General features: G+C 39.7%; 1 long non-coding RNA gene across 4 annotated transcripts; it reads left to right on the plus strand.

Annotated features, from left to right (window-relative positions):
- The first annotated feature begins 1080 nt into the window (after nucleotides 1-1080).
- LOC309622158 lies at nucleotides 1081-20093 on the plus strand. 4 transcript variants are annotated; one of them, XR_014240564.1, is made up of 4 exons: nucleotides 1081-1988; nucleotides 2880-3109; nucleotides 9509-9602; nucleotides 10820-13379. It is a non-coding gene; the product is annotated as an uncharacterized lncRNA (long non-coding RNA). The 4 variants fall into 4 exon arrangements; XR_014240563.1 differs by lacking the exons at nucleotides 9509-9602; nucleotides 10820-13379 and adding an exon at nucleotides 19978-20093; XR_014240565.1 differs by lacking the exon at nucleotides 9509-9602.
- Nucleotides 20094-20340: the final 247 nt, after the last annotated feature.

Raw genomic sequence — 20340 nt, forward strand, 5'->3', positions numbered from 1 at the left:
CGTTTTGTACTCTGAAAATAATTTGTAAAATTCCCTGTTGATTAGGATGTGAAAACATGAAAAGTACGTCACGCACCCAGTGAGACATATTATGGACAACCTACTGAAATCAGGCCCTGAGAAAAGGGACAGCACCGTCGTGGGAGACAAAACAGAAAATGTTTTCTTAATGTTTTCAGAAACCCACAAACTCAGGAGAAAGAATTTGACAGGGCAGGATACTAGAGAGAGCGTGACCACTCTGAGGTGTGTGGCTATGCAGGGGGCCATTGCCTGATCGAGGAGAGCTCTAAAATTCTTTTTTCTCTGGTCCAGTGGAGAACTCTGTCGGACCATTAGCCCTGAGAAACTGTTCTTGGGGCCATCAGACGAAGGATTTATGATAAATGAGCCACCGGTATGGGAATGTTATGTATTTAGATTGTTGAATATGATAAGAATCGTAGGAAAATATTTCAAAGACAAAAAAGGATTAGACACCCAAGGAGACCAGAACAAACTACCACCAAAGGACCTTCAGGTAAATCCCTCTCTCCGGTATCTCAGGATGATCTCACACACCGGAAACAAAATTTTGGGTGAGAAGAGCTCTAGGAGAAGCTCAAGGACGACTGACACACAGGAAATGGAAGAAAGAGAGGAATACAGTGGTATGATGTTGAAGAGGGTAAGACCAAAGAAGTACATGTGATTACTGATTTCAAAAGGTGATTAAGGAGAAAGGGCACCCCGTGAGTAAACATGATCTAACAGTGTGGTTTACTCAAATGATAAACTAAGGGAAAGAGCTTTACTGCTTAAACAACTAATGATAAGCATCAACTCTGAGAAAATAGTATTATAAGGACAAACATAACCCATTCAAAGTTTTTCAACATGACCAGTGTCAGGGAAATCATTTAAAAGCAGAATCGAGGACCCAAACACAGCACGGAAATAATGAAAGCAAAATGTCCAAGAAAAAATACCTATCCAAGGTGGAAGAAACTGAAGTTACTAATCTGACTGGTTCAGATTAATCTTAGTTGGTTCCCCCCCCCGCCCCCCCCCCGCCCCAAGAGTGCATTTTCCTGTTTTTGAAAACAGAAACCTTTTTGACATGCACAGTGGCATCCTGCGGAGGATGCTGGAAGCATCCAATCAGAGCAGCTCAAGGGCCACTCGGCATCGGCTCAGCCAATGAAAGTCCTGCAGCTCCTGAGGCCTAGCCATGGACTCAAAGTGTGAAGAGTTGTCCTGGGCTTGAAGCAAAAAAGAGTCTTCCCGGCACGTGCAGCTTTTGAGATTGAGGGGAGAAAGGGATGTGATTCCTTGCCATTGGGCCAAAATATTAGACTGTGGCACAGCGTAAAGCAATAAGAGCCTTCTTGGGAAATTCGGCCTGTAGAGATTATAGAGTATACCGGTACGTTTCATTCACTGTGGTTTCTTTGCTGGTTGGCTGTTAATCACGGTGATTTAATGATATGAATTCAGAGACTGTACCGGACCTGTCTTTTGTCCCGTGCATCAAATTGTGGCAAGAGCGCCCTCTAGCGGCGCCGGGCGGTGCGGACGGCCTCTCCTGCCGCCTGCACGCGCGCGCGCGCACGCACGCCCGCGGCGGCACCGCGCACTCCGCCGCTTCGCCCGTCGCGCTGCGCAGGCGGTCGCTCGCCGAGCCCGCGGCCGGGACCCTGGCGTGCAGCGCGGGCCTCGGCGGGGCCCAAGGCCCCGGCCCGGAAGGATGCGGCCCTGGGCGGCCCGGGAGCTGAGCAGGGCCCCCGCGCCGACCCCCGCGGGCCCCGGGCTCCGGAGCCGCAGCTGCCGCCCGGCCCCCGAGAGACATGACTTGCAAGCCGCGTTCCGACTGGATTCCCTACAGTGTCTTAGATGATGAGGGCAGCGACCTGAGGCAGCAGCAGCTTGACCGGCAGCGGGCCCAATTTTAAAAAAAAAGAAGACAAAAAAACAACAATATGGCAAGAAGTTAATGACGAGTATTTCAAGTAAGATTTTTTTATAAACTCATTTGTAAAAAGAACTCTTCGGAAATTTGGTGTAGTAAGCTATTTTCACTGGTTGTATCATTCCATTCCATTTTCTAGTAATAAAAATTAGCTTTTTCCCCTTCATGATTGAAACCATTTTCTTAGTGGTAGGATTAGCTGTCCCTTAAAAGTCCAAGAGGAAACACTATTGGAAGCCTAGTCATTTGGGGAGGAAACCACACTGATGACCCACATTTCTTCAATTCTTCTAAAGTCCCTTTTTGGTTCAATTTCTGTAACTTATTTCTCCATGAATACATTCAAATACGCTTTTGATTGTATTATCTTAGGCTCTTGAAAGTAATTTGATCTTAATTTTTAAGTATTTCCAATTGATTCCTTTTCTCTCCTCTGGTGGTTTCTTAAAGAATAGGGACATTGTTGAGTGTTTTTTTTCCCCCCCCCCCCAACCAACCTCTCTTATATTTATCCTCCATGCGAGGTATTTTAGGAAACCAAATCATGCTAAATAAAAGAAATTTAAATGTGTTAACGATGAATTATTTTTAATCATTTTATGAGTAACCATTTTTCATTTGTGTTCTCGGTGTGAGGACTGTGATATTGCCATTGCTTCCACCTGTATATAGCAGTATCATCCAGAGATTCTTATGTGGGATATAGTAGCCGATAAAATGCAGTAACAGATATAAAAACCACACCTACCCGTTTATTCTCCTTCAACATACCTCAAATCCTAATTCAGTTAAATACACAAAATAGGACCCCAGAGCAGTGTAAACTGAGAGAAAACTAATTTTCTAGAGTCAAGCACCATAACTTGTGAAATTTCTTTGTACCTAATTCATATTTCTCTGAATCTTTTTTTTTTATTTTTACTTTTTGCAGTCTTTCCCTTTTCGGTTTTCATCCAAAAATCTTGACTGAACTGCAGTTGTGCACGGGTGAAGGGATCATCCACTGACAGCTGGTGTAACCAGCATCTCCAGAGCAGCAGCCCATGAGGGGCTGGCAGCCCGCGAGCCAAAGCAGTTGGCCCAGAGTGTGGTGGGGCGTCCAGAGCTGAACTAATAACAGCCTTCCTGTGATACTCAGCCCGGAGATCAAGTTGGAAAGAGGTGTGATAGCTCACTTGTTGTTTTTCCCTTCATGTAGTTTTAGATTCTACATATAGATGATATCATATTATATTTGTCTTTGTCTGACTTATGTCACTTAGTATGATAATCTCTAGGTCTATCCATATTGTTGCAAAAGGCCTTATTTCATTCTTTTTATGGCTGAGTCATATTCCATTGTATATATGTACCACATCTTCTTTATCCATTCATCTGTTGATGGACATTTAGGTTGATTCCATGTCTTGGCCACTGTAAATAGTGCTGCTATGAACATTGGTGTGCATGTATCTTTTTGAATTAGAGTTTTCTCTGGATATATGCTCAGGTGTGGGTTTGCTGGATCATATGATAGATCTATTTTTAGTTTTTTAGGAATCTCCATACTGTTCTCCACAATGTATGTACAAACTTACATTCCCACCAACAGTGCAGGAGGGTTCCGTTTTCTCCTTTTGAAATTTCTTTTTTTTTTTGGCCACGCCACGTGGCCTGTGGAATCTTAGTTCCCCTACCAGGCATTGAACCCACATCCTCAGCAGTGAAAGCACAGAGTCCTAATCACTGGACTGCCAGGGAATTTCCAGGTTCCCTCTTCTCCACAAGCTCTCCAGCATTTATTGTGTGTAGACTTTTTGATGATGGCCATTCTCACCCGTGTGAGGTGGTACCTCATTGTAGTTTTGATTTGCATTTTCTAATAATTAGCAATGTTGAGAGTCTTTTCATGTGCCTATTGACCATCTGTATTTCTTCTTTGGAGAAATGTCTATTTAAGTCTTCTGCCCGTTGTTTGATTTGTGTTTTTGGTGGTGGTGTTGATTTGTATGAGCTGTTTGTATATTTTGGAAATTAAGCCCTTGTAGGTCATTTGCAAAAATTTCTCCCATTCCATAAGTTGTCTTTTCATGTTGTTTATGGTTTCCTTTGCTGTGCAAAAGCTTGTAGGTTTCATTAGGTCCCATTTGTTTATTTTTTATTTAATTTCTATTGCCTAGGGAGGCTGACCTAAGAAAACATTTGTATGATTTATGTCAGAGAACGTTTTGCCTATGATCTCTTGTAGAAATTTTATGGTGTCATGTCTTCTGTTTAAGTCTTTAAGCCATTTTGAGTTTATTTTTCTGTATGGTGTGAGCGTGTGTTCTAACTTCATTGATTTACATGCAGCTGTCCAACTTTCCCAACACCACTTGCAGAAGAGCCTGTCTTTTTCCCATTGTATACTTTTGCCTCGTTTGTTGAAGTTTAATTGACTGTAGGTGTGTGGGTTTATTTCTGGGCTCTCTATTCTCTTCCATTGATCCATATATGTTTTTTTGTGCCAAAACCATGCCATTTTGATTACTGTAGCTTTGTAGTATTGTCTGAGGTCTGGGAGGGTTGTGCCACCTGCTTTGTTCTTTTTCTTCAGGATTTCTTTGGCAGTTCTGGGTCTTTTATGGTTCCATATAAATTTTAGGTTTATTTGTGCTAGTACTGTGAAATATGTCATGGGTAATTTGATTGGGATCGCATTAAATCTGTAGATTGCTTTGGGTAGTATGGCCATTTTTACAATATTGATTCTTCCACTCCAAGAGCATGGGATATCTTTTCATATTTTTAATTATTTTCAATTTCCTTTATTAATGTTTTATAGTTCTCAGTGTATAAGTCTTTCACCTCCTTGCTCAGGTTTATTCCTGAGTATTTTATTTTTGGGGGTGCAATTTTAAAAGGTATTTTTTTTTTACATTCCCTTTCTGATATTTCATTGTTAGTGTAAAGAAATGCAGTCAATTTCTGTATGTTAATCTTGCATCCTGCTACCTTGCTGACTTTGTTTATCAGCTCTAGTAGTTTTTGTGTGGAGTCTTGAGGGTTTTCTCTATATAGTATCATGTCGTCTGCATATAATGACAATTTTACTTCTTCACTTCCAATTTGGATACTTTTTATTTCTTTTTCTTCTCTGATTGCTGTGGCTAGCACTTCCAATACTATGCTGAATAGAAGAGGTGAGAGTGGGCATCCTTGCCTTGTTCCAGATTTTAGCTGGAAGGCTTTCAGCTTTTCCCTGTTGAGTGTTATATTGGCTGTGGGTTTGTCATAAACAAATGGCTTTTATTATGTTGAGATATGATCCCTTTATACCCACTTTGGTAAGAGTTTTTTTCATGAATGGATGTTGAATTTTTCAAATGCTTTTTCTGCATCTATTTAGATGATCATGGGGTATTTGTCTTTTCTTTTGTTGATGGGTGTATCACATTGATTGATTTGTGTATGTTGAACCATCCTTGTGAACTTGGGATGAATCCCACTAGGTTGTGGTGTATGATCTTTTGTGTGTGTGTTGTTGGATTCAGTTTGTTAATATTTTGTTGATAATTTTTTCATCTATATTCATCAAAGATGTTGACCTGTAATTTTCTTTTTTGGTGATGTCTTTGTCTGGTTTTGGTATCAGGGTGATTTTTTTTTTTTTTTTACAGATTCTATTCCACTTCTAGTGATCAGTCTGTTCAAATTATCTGTTTCTTAGTAATTCAGTTTTGGTGGGCTGTATGTTTCTAGAAACTTGTCCATTTCTTCTAGGTTGTCAAATTTGTTGGCATATAATTGTTCATAGTATTCCCTTATGTTTTTTGTATTTCTGCTGTATCAGTTGTTATGTCTCCTTTTTCATTTCTTATTTTGTTTGTTTGGGTTCTCTCTCTTTTCTTCTTGGTGAGCCTGGCCAGAGGTTTGTCAATTTTGTTTACCTTTTCCAAGAACGAGCTCTTGGTTTTATTGTTTTTTTTCCTATTTTTTTAATACCTGTTTTATTTATTTCCTCTGTGATCTTTATTATTTCCTTCCTTCTGCTGACTTTAGGTTTTATTTATTCTTCTTTTTCTAATTTTTTAAAGTGGTTAGTTAAGTTGTCTATTTGAGATTTTTCTTGTTTTCTGAGGAAGGCCTGTATCGCTATGAAATTCCCTCTCAGACCTGCTTTTGCTGCATCCCATAGATTTTGTATGGTTGTGTTTTCATTGTCATTTGTCTCAAGGTATTTTTTAATTCCTTTAATTCCTTCTTTGATTTCCTTGTTGACCCACAGTTTTTTAGTAGCATGTTGTTTAGGCTCCATGTAGTCGTCTTTTTCCTCATTTCTTTTCCCGTGTTTGATTTCTAGTTTCCTGTCCTTGTGGTCAGAGAAGATGCTTGAAATAATTTCTATACTCTTAAATTTTTGAGGTTTTGTTTTGTGCCCTAGCATGTGGTCAGTCCTAGAGAATGTTCCATGTGCACTTGACAAGAATGTTCATTCTGGCTTTTTTAATGTAATGTCCTGAAAATATCAATTAAGTTTAACTGTTCTATTGTATCATTTAGGATCTCTCTTGCTTTATGGATTTTCTGTATAGAAGATCTCTCCATTGCTGTGAGAAGGGTGTTAAATTCTCCTTCTCTTATTGTATTCCTGTTGATTTCTCCCTTTATGTCTGTTAGTAGTTGTTTTCTGTATTCAGGTGTTCCTATATTTGGTGCATATATGTTGACGAGTGTAAAATCCTCCTCATGTATTGATCCTTTCACCATTATATAGTGTCCCTCTTTATCTTTCTTTATGGCCTTTGTTTTAAAGTCTATTTTGTCTGACATGACTATGGAACCCCCACTTTCTTGTCATTTCCATTTGCATGAAATATCTTTCTCGATCCCCTCACTTTCAATCTATGTGTGTCCTTTACCCTGAAGTGGGTCTCTTGTAGGCAGTATATTATAGGCTCTTGTTTGTTTTGTTTTTTTTTAATCCAATCTGCCACTCTATGTCTTTTGCCTGGAGGATTTAGTCCATTGACATTTAAGGTAAGTATTGATAGATAGATAGATAGATAGATAGATAGATAGATATATGAATTTATTGCTATTCTAAACCTTGTTTTCCAGTTGATTCTGTGCTTCTTCTCTGTTCCTTTCTTTGTCTTTTTGTAGTTTGATAATTTCCTTTTATTTTATGCTTGTGTTTTTTTCTTTTTGGTTTTAGTGAATCTATTGGATGTTTTTGGTTTGTGGTTACCCTGTTTTTCAAGTCTAACCCCCTTCCTATATCTACTTGCTTTAGAGTGAGAGTCATATAGGCTCAAACACATTCTAATAAAAGAAAAAACTCTACATTTTCTTACTCTTCTCCCCAACCTTTTACGATTTTGATGTCCTCTTTTGCATCTTGTTTATCCTTTTGTTGTTCATTGTGGTTATCATCCTTTTCCCAAAAGTGTTTTGATTTTTTAAAATCTGTGTATGGGCTTATTTAAGTGGTTTATTTTCCAATTGTGATTTTCTCTTTCCTATAGATTCTTGCTTCTTTTCTGTGTAGAGAAGACCTTTTAATATTTCTTTTAGAATAGATTTAGGATTGCTGTATTCTTTTAGATTTTGCTTGTCTGAGAAATCTTTCCTTCTATTCTATATGATTATCCTGATGGGTAGAGTATCCTAGGTTGCAGATTTTTCCCTTTTAGGATTTTGAATATATCTTGCCACTCCCTTCTGGCCTGCAACTTTTCTGTAGAGAAATCAACTTATAGCCTTATGGGGGTACCCTTGTAATTAACTCTTCGTTTTTTTCTTGCTGCTTTTAGAATCCTCTCTTTATCTTTAAATTTTGCCATTTAATTATAATATGTCTTGGTGTAGGTCCTTTTGAGTTCATCTTGTTTGGAACCCTCTGTGCTTCCTGTACCTGGATTTCTGTTTCCTTCTTTAGTTTTGGGAAGTTTTCAGCCATAATATCTTGAAATACGTTTTCGATCCCCTTTTCTCTTTCGTTCCCATGTGGAATCCCTATTATGTGTAGATTGGCACGCTTTACGTGAGCCCATAGATCTCTGATATTGCTTTCATTTCTTTTTTCATTTGGCTTTCTGTCTGCTGTTCTGATTTTGTGATTTCCATTCTTCTGTCTTCCAGATGACTTATTTGTTCCTCTGCATTATTCATTCTGCTATTCATTGCCTTTAGCTCAGCTTTCACCTCAGCAAATGAGTTTTCAAATTTTTCTTGGCTCCCCCTTATAGTTTCTAGCTCCTTTTGATAGTACTCTGCATTTCTGTCAATAGCCTTTCTTAATTCCTTTAGTATTTTCATTATCTCCTATTTGAAATCTATATCTATTAAACTGAAGAGGTCTGTTGCATTGTTTGTTCTTTCAGGAAAATTCTCTTGGTCTTTTAACTGGGAGTGGTTCTGCTTCTTCATTTTACTTATATTTCTCTTACCCTATGAGTTTAGGGGAAACAGTTTTCTTCTGTGTTCTTGGAGGGCTATTTATATGTGGGAGCATCCCTGTGTAGCTGGTGTGGGTTTGATATTTTTGTTGCGAGGGCTGTTTTTAGCATGGATGCCTGCTGCCTCTTTCCTCAGCACGTGCTGGCCATTATCCCCTTGATACGGGGTGGGCAGATACGGCAGCTGGTGCCAGATCCTGGGGCTCTTGGCAGTGGTGGCTGCTCATGTGTGCCCCCGGAGCCTGCAATGGTAGAGGAGGTGGCTCACAACTGCTCCTGGAGCTTCTGTAGGTGTTGTTCTGTCACCTGAGAGCACACGCAGGGGAAAAGGCTGCAAAGGTGGGTCCTTTCCCTCTCCTTGCACACCCCCCAGACAATGGTGCCTGGCCTCTAAGGTGAGCCCGGGTTTCCTCCAGGTACACGCTCAGCAGCGGTTGCAGCAGACTCCAGCCCCTTCAGACTGTTTCTGCACAGCCAACCCCAGTCGTCTCCCCGGGTCTGATCTCCAAAGCCCAAGTTTCTGCACCCAGCTCCTGCCCACACTGGTGGATGCACATCTCAGGCAGGCAAGTGCAGGGTTGTGGCATTGACCATCTGTGCAGTTCTCTCTCTGTTCTGGCTGCCACAAACCAGTTGCTGTGCTCTGCTCCGAACCTCCAAGCTTCCCATTAGTCCCAGCCGATCTCCCCGCTGGTGAGGGGACTTCCCATGGTATAGGAACCTTTCCTCTTTCACAGGTCCCTCCCGGGGCACAGGTCCCGTCCTGATTCCTTTCTTTTCTTCTTTTGTCCTACCCATTTATGTGGAGATTTTCTTGAACTTTCAGAAGCTTGAGGTCTTCTGCCAGTGTTCAGTAGATATTCTGTGAGAGTCATTCCACAAGTAGATGTATTTTTGGTGTACTTGTGGGAGGAGTGACTTTCACATCCTACTACTCCACCATCTTGATCACTCTCTCCTGTCTTCACTTTCTTTCATCAGTGTCTTATACTTTTCCGAGTATATGTCTTTTACCTCCTTAGATAGGTTTATTCCTGGGTATTTCAGTGTTTTTTTACTGCAATCGTAAATGGGATTGTTTCCTTATTTCTTAATTCATACAATTTATTCTTTCCCAATCCAGAATTTTTTTGATTTTCAGAACACAGACCTTCAGGACCTGCAATTTTGCATCACTGGATGATGAGAGTATCCAGTGAGAGCAGCTCAGGCCCCACCCTTATGCAGCCACTGAGGTACTGGCAGCCAGTGAGCCACAGCTATTGGTCCAAAGAGTGGTGAAGTGACCAGGCCTGAACCAATCACAGCCGTCCTGTGATATTCAGCCAGAAAATTGAGGCTGAAAGTGTAGGATTCTCTGTCACCTGGTCTTGTTACTTTACTTGTTTTTCATCTTGGTGATTTAAGGATATAAATCCAGAGCACATAGTGCCCCGTGTCTCTGGACAATTGCATCGAATAAGAAGATGATGGTCAGCAAATAAAGATTTTTCTTTTTCTTCTAGAATTTGAATGGTAATATTCAAGTGAATGTTAATATATTAATATTATCATTGTGTTTTTCTTGGCACAGTGCCTCTTTACTCGTATAATTTTTCTAAAAATATATTGCTGATTTTTGACAAAGTTGATGATTTTCTAATTGTTTCTTTTAAAAACATTGATTTCTAGCTTCATACTTTGTGAAGCAGGAACATATTGTGGGATTCAGTCCTTTGAAATGTTTTATAATTTGCTTTAAAGTTCAGTATTTTATCACCAGTGTTAAGAGTTTTATTTGAACATATATGATAGGTAAAAATAACAATTGATTTGGATGTAAAAACCTTGGAAGGATATCACCCTTAGCCAAACAATGAGACTAAAGCTGAATAAACTACAAAAATTTCATGGACTCATCAAAAGAGAGATAAGACTCTCACAGAAGAGACCCCACATGTAGAATTCTGCATTTGACAGAGAACCACTTGCTGTAGAGAAAGATGAGGGCAGGTCAGGAAACTAGAAAGAGCTTCATTGAGAATTGCATGCATGCCAGGGTCAGTTTTACTTCCAGAGCTCTCTTTGATAGCAATAGATCAGGAATTAGGACAAATAATCCTCCTTATCAAGATTTTAGCTTATTATTATTATGGAATATTTTTAAAAGCTTATACAGCATTTAGGAAAACTGAGTTAGCTGTGCAGTAAATCTAGGAAAGTTATCATATGATGAAACCAAATTTATATTTTAAAGCAGGACAAGAAAATTTCAAGATAAAATTCTCTCACTGTGTCCATCTGGGCCTCCACCTTCCCTCCCTAATGTGTAGTGTACATATGCATTTCACATTTACTAGATCTCCTTAAAGATGGGAATGTCTGCTCAACCATAAAAATTGTTTTGTTACCTTTCTTCTGACACTAGCAATGTAACTTCTTAAAAGCATGGCGTTCTTTCCCATCTCTGTAGGTGGTCATCATGACTGGCTGTGTGTTGTCTCTTGACTGATGGAGGAAACTGGAGGTCAATTCAAAGAAAAAGAATTGGAACATTATTAACTATCTTGAAATTCAGCAATATACCTATAGAAAAACCAAATCTAAAAAAGTCAATGCACCAAGAAGAGAACACAACAGATGTTAAATTAAATAAATATTATCATGAGCATTAACACTCAAAAGACTTGAGGTAGGAGAAGGAGTCATCTTACTTCTCTTAACCGCTGAACATCCTCCTCTTATTTTGATGCAAGGAGATGGAGACATGTCCCACTACCAAATCTGGATGCCTGTACTTAAATCACCATGGTGCAAAGCAAGTACTTGAACAGAGAAACAACAGGGAAGCTATCACACCTCCTTCCTACTCTATCTCGGGATTGAGTATCACAGGAAGGCTGTTATTGGTTCAGGCCTGGTCACTCCACCACTCTTTGGACCAATAGCTGTGGCTCACGGGCTGCCAGTCCCTCCTCGGCTGCATCAGTGGAGGGTGGGGCCTGAGCTCCTCTCACTGGATACTCTCATCATCCAGTGATGCAAAATTGCAGGTCCTGAAGGTCTGAAGGTTCCTGCAAGGTCCTGAAGGTTCTAAAAATCAAAAAATTCTCGATTGGGAAACAATAAATTGTATGAATCTGAATGAATTCCAGTAGTAATTTCAGAAACCAGTGACTTAAAAAAGTGAATTGTTTCTTGGAAGTTTCAGGTAGCTATTTTGTAATATGTTTGAGTACTCATGTGTGCATTTAAATGACTTAATATTATGGGACATGTCGAAAAAGGTTGAAGAGGGATGTATCGGTGGGCTTATTTGCTTCCTCACTTTATCTCTGGCTATATCACACATAAAGTATCTCTAGTAAATTCCACAACATCCTCCCAGGGAATGAGAATTAAAATGCAAAATAAAATTAATACAAAAATAATTTAGACCTTAAGGAACTCTATAAAGGCTGACCTAGAACTAAAATGACTGTTCAGGTAAGTTATGAAATGCAGTACGGTTAAGGAATAGTCACAATTTTTGTTGGAACAAACTGCACTACAGACATATATTCAAGTAGAACTGATAATGTTTGATGTTTACTTCAACTTCAAAATGTTTTAGTGATGGGCAGTAGTATGGCACAGGTCGAAAAACTAGAGTCAATCTGACTCTTCAGTGCTACAGGTCTTTTCCTGACAAGTGAGTGGCTCTGAAAAGACCCTTTGGTTTGCAAGGCTCAGGTGGTTCTGAAGCAGCTCATTTGAGGATGGTGTACCTGATGACTGCCTTGGTGGCCTAGGACATGGCGTGCTTGCCAATCTCCCTGGGCAGCAGCAGGGGTACGGAGGTCTGGATCTCTCTGAAGGTGATGGTGGAGCGCTTGGTGGAGCTGGCCAGGGGTGCAGCCTCCTCGGCGATGGGCTCGAAGATGTCCAGGCCCTCGTGAAACCCTGCTTCAGCACCCTGGGGAAACAGGTGATGAAACTGTCTGGGCAGCAGCGGCGACAACGCCTTGGCGTCTTCTGCTTTGGGCTCTTTGGTTCGGCCTCTGTGGGCTCTTTGGTGCCCAGGCTTTCCTCAGAAGAAGTCTCACGGCAAGGCTCGGCCATGTCGGAGCCACCTTCCCCACAGCTCAGAGGGAAGGACAATGAGGCTGCTGAGGGCCAGTGGCCGGGTTTATAATCCCTGCGTTCTCTGATGTCACAGGCAACGTCCATATCTGACTGGACAAAATGCAAGGCAGGGAGGCCTGTCACTAAGGCACCCCGTGTCACGTGTCATTGGATGCCACCCTGCTTGGCCTCCCGTCAACCAATCCCAGTGGAAATCTGGTGACCTTTAAACTTTCCGTGACCTCCACTAGAAAAATCTTTGAACTATGCCCCATGGAGGAAAAGGTCATCCGTTCACTTCAGCTGATTTATGCCTACTATTTATGCATGAGAACTTTGAAAAGATGTCACCCAAGTCACCTACATTGAAGAAAAATCAGTTTGAGTTCCCTGAGAGAGTCTCTATAAGTCAAACCTTTGCCACCATCAAAATGACTCTGGCCACTTGGGGGCCATTTTTCTCAACACAGAATTTTCTCTTTCCATGGCTGAGCCACCGTGGCTTGAGCAGGAACTCTCTGACTTGGTCAGCAGAGTGCTCCTCAAAATCAGTCATAGGACATAACTGACCAGCCCTTACCTCCAATTCTTATCAAACTTACAGGGAATCAGAAAGAACAGTAAAACCACATTCTCCAAAGACAGGCCACAAACAGAAATCGGATACTTGTACATAAATACTAAAAATATTTAACATTTAGCAAATTTTAATTTTTTTAACATTACTTAGGTACCCCAAATACCACACATACTGGAATTGATGCAAAAATATGTGTTAGTTGAAAGAAATTATTTTTCTAATTCCCTAGAAACCTTCCGAGTGAGAAGAAACTAATCAGTAAAAGGGAAATATTTAAAAATTAGAAACACATTCCTTTCAAAAACCTACGTAACTCAAGCAAAGTATATCTTTAATGTATTTATGTAAAAATAAATTACAAACATTGAACCGAGAAGGACTTAGGAAGACTTGAAGAAATGGAGGTCTTCAATGAGCTAAGATCCTAATGGTCAGGTTTCCAAGTGTGTTTCCTGTGAGGGCTTCAAGGAGCGGCTAATTCTACTGCTAACAAAATAGTTCCAATCATGAAAGGATAAATGCTATTTTTTATTACTGGTAAATACAACATGATGATCAAACCATGGAAGAAAGTTTACAACAGGGAATTCTTCGGACCGTAATGATAGTGTTAACATGAACCCCAAAGCTACAGGAGGACACCTTTGTGATTACAAATTCTCAAGGAGACTTTTCCTGACCCCAAATCTAGGGCATGGTGTAGAATTCTTTTTTTCTGGCATCTTCCCTTTCCATTAGAAAAAGTCCAGTTTTTCATTAAGGGTGCAGCCATTCAAGCAACCACATTTATTAAAGATCTCAATGAAGTATTAATTTCTGTCACTTTTCACACAGAGGTGAGCATATTCAATAATGTATATAAATAATTTCGTCAAGTTATTTTTCATGTCTTGAATGGAAAGTTCCCCCATTTTCTATTCCATTTATTGACCAAAACAGAAGTGTAACTGACCCTTTAAACTACTCTGCAACGTAAAAGACAACTAACACTCATACTGGTGCCATGGAGGTACCTCTCCAAGGGGTTGTCCAGCAGGATAGGCAGATTTTTACTTGTCGGCTCAGAACTCTCAAACAGCAAAGCAGAAGCTATGTGTCCTCTTAAAGATTAGCTCTGTAATGGGCATAACATCACTTCTTTCATACTCCATTGGTCAAAGCAATTATAGGCCTGCCAGAGTCAAGAGGAAGGGGAACAGACATGCTTAATCCATCTGAGAAGTGTCTGGGAATGAGCATCTTTCACAAATCTAACAAATAGTGCCACACAACACATGCTTTTTGAGATGCTGCTGGGTGCCACACACATGATATGTCCGTAGCACAAGGTCCTGGGTTCCTTGGGCCACAGTGTTGTTAAACTATGGAATACTTTCCCACTTGACTCACTCTTATCTGGGTGAACTCCTGCATGCAGTGAATCCCTATAATCCAGGGCAAACCTTTCCCTCTGGTGGCATGAAGTTTCTGACCATTGTAGACATACCATCCTCCTACTCCTGGGCCCCTGGACATAGAAATACAGACACACAGATTGACAGAAAGGAGAATGTTTCGAGTGAGTACATGCTTCAAAGAACTCTACCAGAATCTGGTCTGGATATCAGATTTTAATTTGATTGCCTCATTCATGACCCTAACTCCAAGTAAGATTACATTTGAGGTACTGGGGTTTAGGACTTCAATATAAGAATTTCAGGGGACGCAATTCAAAGTATATGTGATATGAAACCTGAGCTGTAGATTGGCACATGTGCTGACTCTTCCATCATATTGATTATTTAGTTTCCCATTAAGAGAAAAAAGGTGACTTCATTCATCCTCTTTTCACTCCGACTATTCATTGCTTAGTTTAATTTTTTTATTTTTAGCTTCTTACTTCTGTGAAGGGAGAAGATACTCAGTGATTTCAACCCTTAGGAATTGTTTATGACTTTCTTTAAACTCCATTATTAGTTCAATATTTTAAAGGACTGTATTTGTACTTTTAAAATAATTTGTAAGTTCTTCTGTGAAGAATATCACTTTGAGCCAAACAAAGAGGCAAAAGCTGGATAATCTGCAAAAACCAAAACTTTCCTTGATGACTAATAAGAACCTGCAGTATAAACAAACAAACAAACAAAACAACGAATACTAAACTTTCATTGGGTTACTTGTATGGAAATATGTTAATATAAATGTTTCAGACATTACATGAAATTTCTAAAAACCTTATATGTTCTGGTATAATGTTATAGGTCATAATCCTAGTTATTACTTTAAAATGTATATCTCAGAAATAACTAATTTTCTTGTCAACTGCATTATTATGAACTTTCATCAAATCTTTAACCGTGGTCATTTTTAAGTCTTTTGTCATTTACAGACAGTTCTGGGTGTACTCTGATGCTTTTGCAAATACGTTCCTATAAAAGGGTTTCATCTTCAAGAAATTCATGGAAAAGACTCTGACAAGTACAGGTTTCTGGTAACTGACTGTACTGCTGAACTGAATGAATAAACATTTTCAGAACTCTAATGAATAACTGATGAACTCATAAAAGTGCTAACAAAAGATCAAGATGAAAAAAAAATTAATTACATGGGACTGAGTGAACTGATGAGGATGAGTATAATTTTTGTGACTTTCTGTTTGAATTAAAAAAAAAAAATCCCACAAGGACTCAGAGGCAAAGAATATACAAATCAGTTTTCACTGCAAAGTAAAGCAGCTGTTACAGTGGAGGATTACTGGACTGAATGTCAATATTATGACATAGTATGAGTGTGTTTCATGTTTGGTAATTGCAATCATTGTTGCTTTTGTTGTGGTCATCCATGTACAATGCTTGGTGTCAGTCTATTTATCTCTTGTAAAAATAAAATACAGTGTGTGTGTGTGAAAAAAAAAAACAAAAAAAAACTTTCCTTGAACCCATCAGAAGAGGGACAGGAACCTCCAGGAGAGACAAATCTATGTAGCTTTAGCAGAACTGTATGAACTCAAGAGAAAGGTTGTGGGCAGGGCAAGAAACTAGAAATTGTTTTCCTAAGTAGTGCAGCACGAAGGGAGGAAACGCCTGATCCAGGACTGGGTACAAATTTCTTTGTTTGTTTTTCAGCCCATTGTGGAAGATCTCTGATGAGCCATTATACTTCCAGAGTTCTCCTTGGGAAATTAGAGTAAGGATTTAGGATAATTGGACCCCCTTCATGAGGGTCATTAGTTAAAATTATTCGGGAATATTAGAAAAATCTCATTAAAGAACTTGAAGAAAGAAGAATTTTCTTTCCAAGGTGATCAGGAAAATTGTCAGGAGATCAACTACAAGTAAATCCCTCTGAATAGTGCCTTGAGATCGTCATACACATAGGGGACAAAACTTTGGGAGCCAAAGCCTCTTTTGAAACCATGCTCATTTCAAAGATAGAACTGTAAACCAGTTGGAATGCACAGCGTAAGTCATTTTATTTCCATCATGCTCACTACCGCTGCTTCAAAATCCTAGTGTTTGTCCGTATGACATACAAATGTTTTGCCAATCTTGATCTTGCATACTAGTCTCATACATATTGTATTATGTGAGAAGTTATTTTAAGAAAATGAATCTGTTGGGACATTTTTATAGCTCTTTGGGTGTTTTGCACCTAAAATTTCAGAAATAGAATAGAAGGATTAGTGAAATGCCATTTAAAATATACCATATAGACAGTGAAGACTGGGAGTGCAAAGGTGAATGACAGATATGAAATCTAGGATAGAGAGAGGAAAAATGGGTTTTGATGTTGAAGACTGGAAGATAAAAGGAGTACATCTGATCATTCACTTCAGAAGGTGATTGAAGAAAAGGGGCAATTATGATCTAATGGTATGGTTAACAGTAAAGATTGAAGTAAGGTCCAAACTTCCAATTTTAATTAAATAATTCGCAGACATGTAATATACAGCATGGTGGCTATAGTTAAATACTGTATTGTATATTTGAATGTTGCTAAGAAAGTAGACCTTAAAAGTTCTTATCACAAGAAAAAAAATGTGTAACTGTGTGTGGTGGTGGCTGTTAACTAGAATTATTGGGGTGATCATTTCATAATATATACATATATCGAATCATTATGAAACTAATGTTTTATGTCCATTATATCTCAATAAAAAAGACTAATTGAGGGAAACAGGTTTACTACTTCAATAAGAAATTATAAGCAACCCTGGAAAATAGTATTAATATAGCAAACATATCCCAATCAAACTTATTCAACATTATCTTTGTTACAGAATTCATTGAAAACGTAAGAGAAAAATCCAAAAATGGTATAGAAATATCAAAATCAAAAAGTTCCAGAAAAAAACCTATTCCCCATTCCCTAATATCTGGAGATGCTACTCTAAGTCATTCAGATGAATCTGATTCTATTCCTTCCAAGTTTGTAATGTATTCTTTGTGAAAATGCAAACATTCATTATATGAACAAAAGATTCAAGAAATTTTACATAACCAATGAGATATAGCTGGACAGAGGATTGGTGAACTAGAAGACAGATAAAATAATAGAAATAATATAGAATACTTCACAGAAAGTAAAAGAAAAAAAAAAGGATAAAGGTGAGGCAAAGAGACTCAAGGAATGGAGTAAGTAGGTGATAAGTATCACATAGGCATTCCAGAAGCATAAAACTGGGTGAATATTGGAAAAATACTATTCAAAGGAAAATGGCTGGTAATTCCCAGAGTTAGGGGAAGCCATAAGTTCCTCCATGCAGGAAGCAGACCTGACAAATCATAGTAAACCTTCAAGGTAACCCTAGAGATCAAAATAGCAGACAAAAAGACGCAGTGCCTAAAAAAGGAATACCAAATAGTGTGACTGCAGACCTCTTTGTCTTAATAAATTGAAGCCAAAAGCAAGTGCTGAGAGAAAGTAACTGTCATCCTAGAGTTGCATATCTAGCCAAGGGATCATTTAATAGTGAAGCTATGCTACACATGAAGATGGACCTCCCCAAACCACACTCTAATGTAGACTTGCTCCACCGGCTGCTGAGAGTACAGTCAGGTGCTAGTCCTCAGCCATTGACCCTTTCAGATATTTCCTCAGCTTCAGAGAGCTAATTTGCCCAAAGTTAGGGACTTCCTGAGACGGTCACATCCAATGTCTGAACAAGGGGAGCGTATAAATATATGTCTCATCCCATCCTCAGATGGTAATCCTGATTAACATTCCCACATAATTAACCCCATCTCAGTGCTGGCTTCCTTCTAGAGCTTAACTGAGAAATAAAGACTTTTGAGAAAAATGAAATCTTATCGTGTTTACATCAACTGACACCATGTTAAAGGAACTTCTAAAGAATGTAATTTAGGAAGATGGAAAAAGATCACAGCAGATGATCTGAGATGCAGGTAGGAATGTTAATAGAATAAATTAGCAAGTAGAGGTAAATGTAAAACAATGACTGTACACAAAAGTTGCAATAATGATTACAGTTCCTTTGAAGAATCAAGTAAACAAGACATAGCTAAATACTGCAGTTATGCAACACTTGGATGATAAGAGTGTCCAATGAGAGCAGCTCACGTCCTGTTCACTGGTTCGGCCAGTGATGGACTGGAAGCTTGTGAGCCACAGCCTTTGGCCCAGTGTGGGAAAGTGGCCAGGGAAAAACAAATAAAAGCATTCTTGGGAGGTTCAGACTTGGAGATTGTGGAGGAAACTGGAGGGGTTCCTTCCCTGTTGTTTGCTTGCTAGCTTGTTTTTAATCACTGTAAGTTAATGATTTGAATTCAGAGATTGTACTGTATGTGTCTCTTGTCCCTTGTATACAAGTAAGGGAAGGATTTGACTACTAACACATCAAGTGGGATTTTTGTATTTTCATTGGTAAATGGGATTCTTTAGAAATAAGGAACGGCAAGCTTCCTTCACTGGTTTTACCACCATATTACATTTTCTGGTAATAAAGATGAGCTTTCCGCTTTCATAATTGGAAACATTTCATGAGCAGTAGAAATAGCAGTTCTTTAAAAGTGCAAATGGACACAGCTTTGGAATCTTGACCATTTCAGATGAAACCACATTGATGAACCCCCCCCCCTTTTTCAATTCTTCTTAAGTCATTTTTGATTCCAATTCTGCAATTTATTGGTAAGGAAACACATTAAAGAAATGCCTTTGTCTGTATTGTCATGTATTCTTGCAAGAAATACGCTTTTATTTTAAAGAACTTCCCATTTATTCCTTCCATTCTTCCTATGGTGTTTTCTTAGAGAATTAATCATTGTTTTCAATCAACAACTCTTACGTTTGTTCACAAATTCAAGCATGTGGGGTATTTTGAGGACCTAAGGAATGTTAAGAAAATTTTATATTTGAGAAATGTTTAAGTATTTTTACTAATTTTAAAAGTATTCCCATTTCTGTTTGTGTTCCAACTTTGGACAATGTGGCTTTGAGATTTCAATGTTTTCTAATTCACTGGGGGTTTTGATCATAATTGGAGGCAGTAGATGGTCAATTATGTCCCATGATTTCGAGGAGCACTCTGCAGACCATGTCAGAGACTTCCGGCTCAAGCCACGGAGGCTCAGCCATGGAAAGACAAGATACTATGTGGGAGTAAAATGGCCCGCCAAGTGGCTAAAGTCATTCTGATGGCGGCGACGACTTGAGTTAGGGAGGTCAGACTCGCTCAGGAAGCTCAAACTGATTTTTCTTCAGTGTAGGTGACTTGGGTGACATCTTTTCAGAGTTCTCATGCATAAATAGTAGGCATAAATCAGCTGAGGTGAACTTTGCCTACATGGGGCATAGTTCAAAGATTTTCTGGTAGAGGTCACGGAAAGTTTAAAGTCACCAGATTTCCACTGTGATTGGCTGACTGGAGGCCAAGCAGGGGGCCATCCAATCACAGGTGACATGGGGTCCCTTAGTGACAGACCTCCCTGCTTTGCATTTTATCCAATCAGATGTGAGCATTGCCCGTGACGTCATAGAAGGCAGGGAGTAGAAACCGGGCCAAGGGACCTCGACGGCCGCACTGTCCTTCCCTCTGAGCTGCGGGGAAGACGATTCCGACATGCTTGAGCCTTTGTCTGAGACGTCTGAAGAAAGCCCGGGCACCAAGGAAGCCGAGCCGAAGAACCCGAAGCGCCGCTGCAGCCGCCGTCGCCGCTGCAGCCGCCGCCGCCGCCGCTGCAGCCGCCGTCGCCACTGCAGCCGCCGCCGCCGCTGCAGCCGCCGCCGCCTCTCTGACGGCTTCGACAGCTTTGCCACCTATTTCGGAAGGGTGCTGCAGCGGGTCCAGGAGGGCCTGAGCCTCTCGCAGGAGG

Source organism: Balaenoptera borealis (genome assembly GCF_965194805.1).
Source record: "Balaenoptera borealis genome assembly, contig: HAP1_SCAFFOLD_1674, whole genome shotgun sequence".
NCBI classification, from domain to species: Eukaryota; Metazoa; Chordata; class Mammalia; order Artiodactyla; family Balaenopteridae; genus Balaenoptera; species Balaenoptera borealis.